The sequence below is a fragment of the Scatophagus argus genome, chromosome 9 (assembly GCF_020382885.2).
Source record: "Scatophagus argus isolate fScaArg1 chromosome 9, fScaArg1.pri, whole genome shotgun sequence".
In the NCBI taxonomy this organism is placed as follows: Eukaryota; Metazoa; Chordata; class Actinopteri; family Scatophagidae; genus Scatophagus; species Scatophagus argus.
The window spans coordinates 6,743,575-6,755,667 of NC_058501.1; the positions used below are offsets into that span (position 1 = coordinate 6,743,575).

A 12,093-nucleotide genomic window follows, 5' to 3' on the forward strand; every position below is an offset into this window, starting at 1 on the left:
GCACCTAGCCGTAAAAATAACAATGACATATTATCCCCTTATAAGCTGATCTCTCACCATCCCCTGAGGAAAACATCTGGCTATTCAGCAGCTAAATGCTCCACTGTTTTTACCAGCTTGCAAATAGCGTACAGTGGGTTTGTTGGGGTTTTTGTCTGAAAAGAGACAAAAGTTGCAGATTGTAAAACCAAAACAATGAGTTTAAAGATAGTAAAATGCACTGTGCAGGGGAGGGAAACTGCAGACCCGGTTGATAATTTTTTGTTGGTTTGTCGCTCAGAGCAACACTTTCCCCATCAAACTTAAAAAGATAATGACACTTGACTATTACCCTTTAAGCCCTTTTGGTTTTTGCGTCTTCATGACTGTAACTGTCCTCATGCACTTTACAGCCAGGTCACAAATTCACAACACAATTAAGTTATTTATTTATTTATTTATTTTAATTCAAAACTTAAAAATCATGCCATGTACATGCAAGATGCATTCCTTAACTTGTCTTTGGCGTTTGTTCAGTTTCGTTGGTTGTTGCCAAATGCATCAAAACACTTAAATTGAAATTAAAAATGTAAATAATAATATGTCATGTCATTTTGTTGTTTTATTAAAAACATAATATGTTGAAATAATGTTCTCAGTAAAATAAATGATAAAATTTTGGAATCTTAACATTTTCTAAACCCTTCCTAATTTAGAATACTCACATTTGCCAAGTATTTTACCCATGTCTGTAGATGTTCATTTAGTGATGTTTGCACTTAATGCCTGCATCTCAAATATATCGTTTTCAAAACATATTTTGAGCTTATGAGTCTTCTATCATGTGAGAAATAAGCTATTTTATTATCGTTCCAGGAGATATGACATGATGCCTCTCAAAGGAAATTCTTAAGATATGATTGAGTGGTCAGTGTCATGAAACTCAATCCACTGAAGGTACCATATAAAATCCCTTCAAACATAAATGCTCCTTCCTGCTGGGTGGCAAGGTTTAGGACCATGATCCCAACAGGCCTTGAGACATTTCTTTCAGATTAGTGGGAGCTTAAGTCTCACTTTGATTTGATTCATTCCTCCTTCCCTTGCTGCAGCTCTGACAGATGCTGCTGCCTTCTGTAGTACACAAACCTGTCCTTGGTGAGGTGAGACCCTGAAATGACCACTGAAATTGCACTGTAATCATACACAGCTAAAAACAACAAGAAAATGTCTGCCATATGCCTTGAAGCCCTCTGTTAGTGTTTTAGTGAGCTGAAGGTGGATTATTGACAAGAGTGGGAGAGCAGTGTCTGGATAGAGGAGCTGACTTATTGCCTGTCTCTGTGATCAGATCTGTCAGAGTCACTCAGCTGTCTGTCTGCCTGGTGTTTGACAAGTGTTTGATGCAGCGCAGGCCTTAGAGAGGATCAAGCTGTTCCTGAATTGGCTTTACCTCTTTCCCATGCAACATTAGCTCTGCAGAGACATCAAACGCAGCCTACCCCCGCCGTTGCTTCCACTGTGAACTAATGAACTATTTTTACAAAAAAAATATGTGCAATCTGTAGGATCATCACAGGAGACTGAATGAACAACAGCGCCCTTCGAGAGTTAGTTGAACAATCAAAGAAAACAAAAAGCGCCAGTCAGACTTGATTCCTTCTTCTCTGGCCATTGCACAGGGATTGCAGCATGATCCTGATGGCCCCTGCCTCTCTTTTAGTGTCTAAGCCCCTCTGACTTAACTTGGCTCCTCACTCATTAGGGTCCAGTTCTGTTTTGGGACAGTTGTGCTCCGTGTCCAAACACGTGAGGGATTTCCTGCTGGGGTTTCCCAGTAAAGAGAAGTAGGGATAAAAGGACTTGTGCAGAAATGAGATATAAAGAGGGAATCATCCTGGACAATTTCCTCCTATACCCCCCTCCATTCCCTTACAACCCCACAGAGACCAGGAGGATGCAGACCAGGTGGAATGAGACAATGAAGAATGTGCGTGAATGTGCATGAACATGTACTAAAAAATAATCACGGCCACTGGACGATGGTGACTGTGTAGATCGCATGTGGTCACTTTGTTTCATTTTGATATAGACATAACACCCTGTCTCTCTGAGGTACTGATGCTACACCTGTCAGATACAGAAGACAGTGATATTGGTGATAGATATACTATCAAAATTCTTAGAAATGTCTGAAACAATGGGCTCTTGATTTCAAACAGAGGTAGACAATTGCTGGATTCTCATTTCTATCCTGTTTCCTTGCTGAATTTACAGGAGTGTTATCTATCTAGCTCTTTGAGCTAATGTAAGCTTGATTTATGTAAGTAATCCTTGTATTATTAAGCTGACTTTTATTGCATTCTGACATGACCATTTGGCAGCTTAGTTTATACATGATTGATGTTTTTAATAGGCACATTTTCATTTTTAAATTACAGAAAATGCTTTAAGGATTATAGGATTGTCCAATGTTTGGCAAATGAACACTATTTCAGGTGAGTTTGCCTTGGGTTTGATCCAACACAGACCAGGACTGAGCAGCTAATGTTACCATAAATTCTAATATCACCCAGGATGGGCATCAACATAGTGCAAGAATAAAACATAATGAATATCCTAGTCGTGAACAGAGATTGTGGGAAAGCTTAGCAAACTCAATTGATTACACTTATTTCCGTGTGTGTATACTCACATAATACACCCTACAGTGGACTGTAGCCATCCACTACTTGGCTGTGTGTGTGCCAATAGGTTACAGTATTTACAATTTGTTTATAGAAACCTTCATACATCCTTCCCTCCCTCCCTCTTATTGCATGCCTCCTCATGGCTGTGTTAACAACTATTTTATTTCTCTCCATAAAGTGGGCTGGTTTGCTTTAATGCAGAGGAATTGTTCGTAAAGACTTCGAGGCTCATGGGAGCCAGGTAAATCTACAAGCCAGACCCTTGGCTGGGGGTTGACGCCCCCACTTTACCAGAGGCCCAGACTCATATTATACTCCTGGAAATGCAGATTCGCCTTCTCAGATAAATAAGCATTGCAAATATTTTGTTTAATAGTGGTGTGAAAAGGTCACCTCAGATTCAGGATGTGTTTTTAATGCCTTGACTGAATGTCTGTATGAGGAGGCTTTTAGAAGTGCACAGTTAATCCTGGTGGTGCCCTGGTTTACACAGAAGAAGTGTAAGTGGGGTCCTCTGTGTTTCATTCTGTTAGTCAAAGGATGCCAAGCCTTATTTGCTGTAAAAAGGAAAAGATAGCATGTAAAAGTACACTAAACTGAACTGCCAAGTCTGACTTTTATGAGCTTTTACTTCTTAATGGCACAACAAAGATATTGAACTACGTTAAGCTGCAGTGGCAAGTGATAGTCCATCAGTGTAGAGACATGTAAATGTAGATGACAGTTATATCAGACCAGCTTGAGACCAGCTTGTTATCAAAGATAGAATAGAATAAATAAATCCATGCTGGATCTTCTGTCTGCTGAAAATGATTGATTTCATCTGCTCAATGCAATACACTTATTGGAAACCAAGATGAATGACTATCATAACTCTGTGAGACACTTCCTGCTTTATATCACAGCTTGAGGGAATTATAAGATGGATCAAAGCCTTTATGGAGACCTCATCTTGATACAGATGACATTGAAATCAAAGTGGAATACTTTGGCCCCCTTCTATCTTCAAGTAAAGACAAACAGAGTTCACATCTGTAGTAATTTCCGAACTAGAATGATGAATTTGCTACTGTATATCCCAAAAGGTTTCCTGATCTTTGGATCTGTGGTCACATTTTAAACCACTCCTTCATATGCTGCTGCTATCTTCAGCTCACTCTGCCTCACCCCCATGCACACAACAAATGCTAAAACAAACAGACCCACACCAGGAGCAAGCCTTCAGGAACTCTCTTTGATAAGTGCTGAGCATTATATTTTTCTCATCAGAAATGAAACACAACATTAAGCTATTCATTAAAGTCAACTAAAGCTAATTATCCCTTATTTACCCAAGTACCCGTGGGGCAGGAGAGCCCCATATACTTAGGCCCAGATGTGTCGATGAGTCAGTCGGGAGATAGCAGACCGCAGAGGGGGCTGCTCACTTCTCTCCTAGTCCTGCGGTTTCAAGGCGCATCAGACTCAGCAGGCTGGTCGTGATGCCTGTTAACTGCCTGGTTGTTGACGTTACCCTCATGACACCATTGGCTGTGTAAAGCCACTGTATAGCAAGGTTCCATTAAGTGGAAAAAATCTATAATGATCAGTTAGTTGTATGCCCTAATTCAAAACTGAAAAATGAAGAAAGTAGCATACCTCAACAGCTGGCACATTTTCAAGTCTTGCACCAGGCTTCCATTTAAGTTACCTCTCCTTGCTGCAGGTGGCGATAGTGGACGTTCAGAATTTTGCTTTAAAACTGAACTACAAGTCTACATTTGGCTGCTTCAAGTGGAAGTGGGAAAACGGTAACAGTTGGCAGGATGTCATAGCCCAGAAACCATATAACGTCATGATTTTACTCATCAGACCTAATTTCTTCTTCCCTGTGTCTGGTACCCCCACCAGACATTTAGAAATACTGGCTGAACCACTTTACCACTAGGATGACGAAATCTAGCCCTTGTTGCTGAGTCCAGTTGTCTCAGGATGAGACTTCTGCTCATTGCAGTTTAGGACAGACATATATTCAGACATATATTCTTTGATCAGTTTGTGTGGAAAACACTGATGATGCTATTCCATTTTGAATCCACATTTTTCAATTTAGACTGAAAAGTCAGGTGTACTTTTTCATATAACTCTTGCCTAGTGCAGCTTTAAACTACTATTAATTAATATTATTACTACTATTGGTAGTTAGCTAGTGAGCATAGCAAGTCAGCAGCTAAAACTTAAAACTTAAAAATGTATATTCTTTCAATAATAATTTTAGCAATTTGCTACACAAATGGAAGAGCATTCATTAGCACTGCATTATGCGATTCCTTTTTGTAGTAATATGATTAAAAATTCTGCAAAGGAGGCACAAACAAAAAGTAACTCCTGGGAATTTAAGTTATAGTTTTTATTTGTTGTGTCTTCCTAGCTGCTAGGTACCCACTGGTAGCTTTTGCAATGCCCACATCATTTAGTTTACCTGTAAGCAGCCAAGTGGGACACCGTTCATGCTGACATCAGTTTCACATTTGGTTAAAAAAACTGCTGGCGGAATGAAATCCAATGTTAACACAATACACTAATATTACTAATACTAATTAATGCGAAACAATATCCCTAGGAGTTATATTGCATACTGATATGTATACCAGTTTCACTTGGTGACCAGCTGCTACAAACATAACATAAAATGCAGCAAAAGTAGCTAATTTAGACTTTTTATCTGGTGGGACTACAAGGTCTAACTACATTGGAATAATCTGTGATATAACATTAAATAAATTAAGCATTTGCCCACATTCAGTTAGCCTACATTCTTCATCTGGGTTTTGTTTAGAGTTGGAGGGTGTGTGAGACTCGTGGTTTCACTGTGTGGACAGGACCTCTGGAGCATTATGTGCAGTCACTGAGGCTAAGCTACATGATAGTCAGAAAATATATCAAAAGTGTAAGTAGGCTGCTTTATGAGATAACTTCCCGTTTTCTGTCTCAGCTGTTAAATGAGGAAGGTAATGGGCTGATCCATGAAAGAAAAGTGAGAATTAATGTAACAAATTGCTTTCCCTGTATAAAATTTAGTGGAAGTTATTCATTGTAATTACTTTTTCATGAGTAACAAGTAATTAATTAAATGTTTGTTAACAGATGTTTAAGGAGATTTAATGCATGCCCAGATTGCAGGACTATAACAATACTATATATCAGCAGTATTTTAAGGATTTTAATGTCCTATTGACATTCCAGTATCCCAGTGTATCTCAGAAACCTAAGAAAAGTTTCCAACTTGGAAATCAAAGAAACCTTGGAAATTATTCCATTTAATTTTTCCTAGTACAGTAGGAAGAAGTAATTCCCAACTTTCCAACATTTCTGAAATACAGTGTGTTTAAGTGAAGGTTGAGTAGAAGAAATAGCTCTGGAAGGCCAGTTCTTACTTTCTGAGATTTTTGGAAGTTGACCTGATTTAACGTCTGTCATGGAAGGTTTCTACTCGATAACTTTTACTTTTGATCACTCATGCCAGAGATGATAACCCAAAAAAACACAAGGGTACAGTTCCCGTGTTGTGAAATGCAGCAGAGCATGGCTTTGAACTCTAAGTAGACTGATGGAGGGAAACTTAAACTTGCGGGGTCATCATCTGTTTTGTAGCCTTCCTGTGCAGGTTGTAGCTGCTTTCTTGCTGGTGTGATCGACCTTCTCCAGAGGGGGAAAAAACATGCTGTCTCTCCTGACCATCAGGCATATTAATCACCGTGTCAGTCATGCATGTTTTGCTGGGACTTCTCCGCTTAGAGACGTTAATCTTCAAGTAGGGTTTTCGCTTTAACTTATTGTCAGTGAAATGATGCATCAAAGAGCTGAGCGGTGAGCTAACCTGCTTTTTTAATCTCTGCGCAGATCCTCCACGGGGTCATAGATGAGAAAATAATGACCGACCTAATCCCAACATTAGCTTTTTAAATCGGAATGCGTATGTTTTAAATCATTCTCGCCTCTCAATGTGGTGATAGTAAGCAGAGCATGGGGGAAAGGGAATGAAAGAATGAAAGAGTGAATGAAAGAGTGTGATCCAGAGTAACCTTGTTAGGACTAAGTGACGTTGTGCAGAGAGCGTCTTGTCAGTTGGTTGGCAAGATGAGCTTCTTGTAAATGATTGTCCTCTCTGTCAAAAGGCTGATTACTTTTTTCCTACATCTGACGTCTGTGTCTCTGCCGCAACATTTCCCAGTAGTGTTCCTCCCAAATACTGTAGCTTTTTCCCTTCGTCCAGACTTGTATCTGCTAGAAATTTCGGCCTTTTTACACTTAAGCATTCATTTCACCTGTATCACATTTCCCTCTACCTTAAATGTCAAATGATCCATCTGTAGCATTTCCCTGCATGCTGACAACAGCACAATGTGCTGTTAAAAGTTAGGCCTACCTCTGGCCTATGCCTTAATGAACCATGGTTCACTTGAGGTCACACCACTGTGTCCCACCTATAAATCAAATGAAAACTAAGTTCAGCACCAGTACACGGCAATGTCAGCATCCATAACCTTTTCTCAGACAGAGGAGTAGACGGTGTGTGAGTAAAGAAAGCACTGGCCGACTACAGATCCTTTCCCCTTCACAGCATTATAAATGTATGTGTGAGGAGGCCCTTAATGGCTGCTAATCCAATTTCTGCCACTGAAATCAAATCTCACTGGCGCCAGTAGTTCTCTCCTTCCCTCACAAATAATGGCCTCTGCTTTGGCCTGTTTATGAAAAAGACAAGCCGCCAAAAATTCTGGCTTTACCTTCCTTAAGTCCACCCGAATCTTCTTCAAAATTGTTTGGATTTTTTCTTCTGTCCTGCCCCCCAACCACCACCACCATGTCCCACGAAAGTTATTAATTGACTGTCTGCGTTGAGTGGAGGAATGGGGTAACAGGAGAGCGGGGGAGAGTTTTCAGCAGTATAGGATCCCATTTACCGTATGTCTTAATGCCTTCTCGAGGTCAGCCATCGATTTTTCTCGAACCACAAGCAATGGAGATAAGATTAGGCCTTCGATCCCTGCACTGCCGCTGGAGCCGTTAGTGGATGAAATCACTTGGCCTGTGCCGACAGTCGGTGCATTGCTCTTTTTTTAAGCAGGTCATGGCCTTGTGATTATAGGGTAACTTATAGATATCCTCACAGTAGCCTCAGGGCCACATAAAAAGAGAAGTCTTACAAACAATGCTCAGTGACCAAATCCTAACATCTGCATAATGCAGACTTTGTCCCATGTAAACTTAAGTATATTCTAGAGTCTGGTCACCTTTTCCAAAACAAAGATATTAACTTTGACACAGATGAAGGGAGCTTTGGCATTGGCTTCCTTCCCCCTGGATATGGATTTGACTGATTATCTTTCAGTGAATCAGTTGGACAAGTAGTCGTATTGCCATTCCGCAAGGAGATATTATTCTGGAGTGCGAGCCTAATAATATGATATGTCTAATAGCGCTTAACTCTTAGTTGGATCCTCACCATGCAGTCATCTCGATTATTGCTGAGAGTTTCAAATAGCATCACAGGGACACGGAGAGGGGAAAAGGGAGAGGGAGAATGATGGGGAAGAAAAAGAAAAAACGGCGGATCCCAACTGGCTTTGAGAGGTTATTGAGGAACGTCCACCACAGTGCATGCAGAGGAGTTTAATATTTCTTTGCTCACTGGTTTGGCAGCTGAATAGATTGGAAATGACACTAAGTATTTCTCAAGCTCACATAGGTTGATATATAGAAGCTCACAATCACGGGTGCACAGGCCTTAAGGGCATGTGTATTATTCACATATGCACATGCATACACACGCAGATATATAAAATAATTCTGCCAAGGTCATTTGTGACAGCGGTAAAGAACCATCCTACCACAGGCTCTGTTTCCGATTGAGAAACACGAAAGATTTTTGTTTGTTTGTTTGATTAACTTTTCATTTCAAACTTGAATACAAATGTGAAGTTGGCAGAGGAAAATTGTATCTATGAAGGAAAACTAAACATTGGCGAAATTATGGTTTGCTGGACTGATAGTAAATGCAGCCAGAGCAGAAAGAAAAGTATAAAGAAGGATTATAATTTTCTGATAAATATCATACTCCTTTGATTTGATCCTATACTGTGCCAGTTAAAATGCACAACAAAGACAGAAAATGATTTGAAACGTACTGTGCCTTCCAAGATAAAATTATCTTTACATGCTGCAAGATTTATGAATTTGTTCTTGGTTTTGAAAGCAATTGAGATGACTTAATCATTTCTTTCCAGGCAAATTAAACTGTTTCCTCTGTGAACCCTGGTAATCAGCTTAAGTGATTACATTGGTCGTAAATATGAGATGATGAAAGCTCAGTGTTCAGAGTGCATGGTGCCCCGAGGAAAGGCTAAATGGGAGTTCTTGGGTAGATATCATAGATCATCTCACAAGGACTGTATCAGCTTGCTGGGGGAAGGGGCTTTTGTGGGGATTGGTTGCCCTCTAGCTGTCAGCATTGAGATTGGGTGATGAAATACGGTCTGAAATAGTTGTGTAAGTGAGTTTATGAAGTGTCATCAGTTAGTTTGGGGAGTTTCAACTGAATCTTAAAAAAAAACTGAAAATGCTGCTATTGAGTCTGAGTAGATTCAGTTTCTTCAGGGAAGCTAGTGGCTCATAAAACCCAGAACTTGTCAGTATCAACAAAAAAATCTTCCAGGATGGATAAAACTAAAGTGAGGGGTAAATATTTCTGTATGGCAGACAGTATGGAGTGCACTCTTTATACCCTTACAATATCCAGAATCTGGTGATTTATAAAGGTGCAATTCAATAGCGATGACTGGAAAGCATCAGGCACCAGCTGAGTGTGTTTGGCTCGTGCTGTAAAGACTTCTATCACTTTTTCTTTTCTGTTTTTTAGAATATTTTGTATAGCTTCTTGATGACTGTCATCAGCTTCTTATAACCAAAGGTGCAACAGAAGAACTGCCCAACAAAGACAGATTTGTTTTATGCCATCCTAGTTATTTTGCCACAAAATAACCTTTGGAATAGAAACTACATAATGCCTAAAATACATATGCTATACTCTTTCTTTAATGTTTATGGGACATATGAAAATGTTATACCTCCCAACAAAGTGTGATCTGTCTTTCTCGTCCATTTTCAGTAGTTATACATTCTAAGCTTCATAAGGATTAAATGTAGCCTAGCTCTGTTTTTTTTCTGTCTATCTTCCCTGTAATATATCTTAAGTTCATAGTAGTTTACTCATATGCATGTTTAATTTGTCGTAGACAGAGTTCATTAAAGCCCAAGTTTGATCACAAAGCTTAAAAAAAAATAATGGAAGATGTGTAATCAGTATATGAAATCTGTCAGCTTTTTATACTTTTTGACCTCAGCATTTCACTCTGATGAATTTGTTTGTTTGTTTTTTTTCCCCTACAGTTTTTAGTCTAGTGTGTGTTGTAAGCACTGTTACAGGGAGCATAAAACTCTTTGGATTGCAGATATCCTGCCCAGCGCTGAACAGGCCAGGAAAACTACTTTTTAACTTAACTCTCACATAAGTATTTTTGTTTCAAGCAATTGCTGTAAATGCAGGCTTTTTTAGTTTAAATGTAGCCTTGAATCCAAGGAATAGTCCACGAAGGCTTTGCCTGTTACAGGGGAAGTTTAATGCTGCACCATGTACTTTATAGCCATCAAATGTAATTCATCTTGAGTTGATTGCAGTGAAAGCAGTGTTTACCAGGTACCTAGCAACTCTGTTTTGAATGAAAATTACCTCTTTAAAGAGCAATTAGGAAAACGAACCTATTGGCCAAGTGCCTTTCAGCTTCAGAGTTACTTTAACAAACATTATCATACCATACCATGCAAAAAAATCTAAAGTGGCATCAGTTAAATAAGTGTACAAAATCCTCTGGTAATATTTGTCAGTTGGAGGCCATGTGATTTTGATGGAAGAGATGTGAGAGTTGTTTTCCAAGGGTGATTTTAACTGGGAGCTGTGTGCGAGAAACTTTATTGCCATGGTTCAGATTGGCAATGTGACTGAAAATAACAAGATTAGATTAATTGCAGGAAATAGCTCTGAGATGGTTTGATGTTTGCATGCAGTTGCATTATTCATTGGGAGACCCCATTAGTAGAGCAATATCTTGGTTTCTCATGTGTGTCAGCCTGAACGAGTAAATATTTTTGAATCTACCTCACAGTGTAGTCCTGAGAGTGGGAAATAGGTCTTTTGTAAGGGTACTTAAAGGGCCACCGCAATGCTTGCACATATGAGAACGCAATTAGAGATAATGCCACATTTTACACACTGTTACCTATTTTTTTTTCATGAGAGAAAAAGATTAAACAAGTGCAGTAATAAGACCCAGAATCAGGCAACTAAACGAGTCTCGTTTTTCTGTAACGTTTTCCTGTGTTTCCCCCCTCAGCGAACCATAGCGTGGCTTGTTTCTTTGTGTTCTAGATCAGGATCCAGATAACGTCTCATCATCCAAGCCTTACTCCACTTTTCCCCCCATTAGATTTTCTTTTCCCTTAAATTCCCTCACACTCACTCCCCCTCACACACATACATCTCGCACACACACCTCGTTATCTTATTTGTGGCCTTGGCAGCCAGATTGTTGCCTTGTGGTTCAGTAGCCAGAGATTTCTCTGTCACAGAGAGCCGTGGGTGCAGAACCTCCACCACACAAGCTTCCATGAGAGCAGGAAGTCAGTTCCCAGCATGCCTTGCCCATCCCAGTGAAACCTGGGATGGATTAACCTTGGGTTGGGGGACCTTTCCAGCTTGGAAAGAAAATTCTACAACATCCCATACTTATCTCCCCTTTCTGTGGCAGTAACAGTGAAAAGTGTTGGACTGAGCAGACATTTGTTTAAAAATGAGGTTTGTCCTGAGGGCTGGAGCAAATGAAGACCTGATATGTGATGTTCCCTCATATATGGGTCACTTCTTTATGCAAGTCTGACTCTTTCGTTGGCAAAAGTTGCATAATATGTAAAACATCACCGTAAGGGCTGTTTTAGAATCCTCATGAGCCATCACTACTCAAAGCACACTTTGATTCTCTTAAGAAGTTTGTAGTTAAATTCTAAAGTTTTCCAAGTGGTTTTATTTCTATTCCAACACCTTTTTTTTTTTAATTTTTCCCAGCTCTTGGACAGCGCAATCAAATTCAAGCTCAAGTCTCAAATCCTGAGTAGTCCTGCCCAAAATAAGCAGGTTGAGTTCACATAATCCATTCCACAGCAGTCTGTGGCATGACTGTGTTTTTATGTTCTGTTGTTCCAGGGTAAAATCAATAGAAGTTGAGCTCACAGGTCATTAAACTACAGGAAAAGTAGTGCTTTGCAGTGATCAACATGTTGCATCATCCCATCAGTGGTTCTTATATTCTGAGCAGACGATCAGGGACAA

General features: G+C 39.7%; 1 protein-coding gene across 2 annotated transcripts in view; it reads left to right on the forward strand.

Moving 5' to 3' along the window:
* Positions 1–12,093, forward strand: part of rspo2 (R-spondin 2) — a 56,879-nt gene that overhangs the window by 42,940 nt on the left and 1,846 nt on the right. The window lies entirely within an intron of this gene.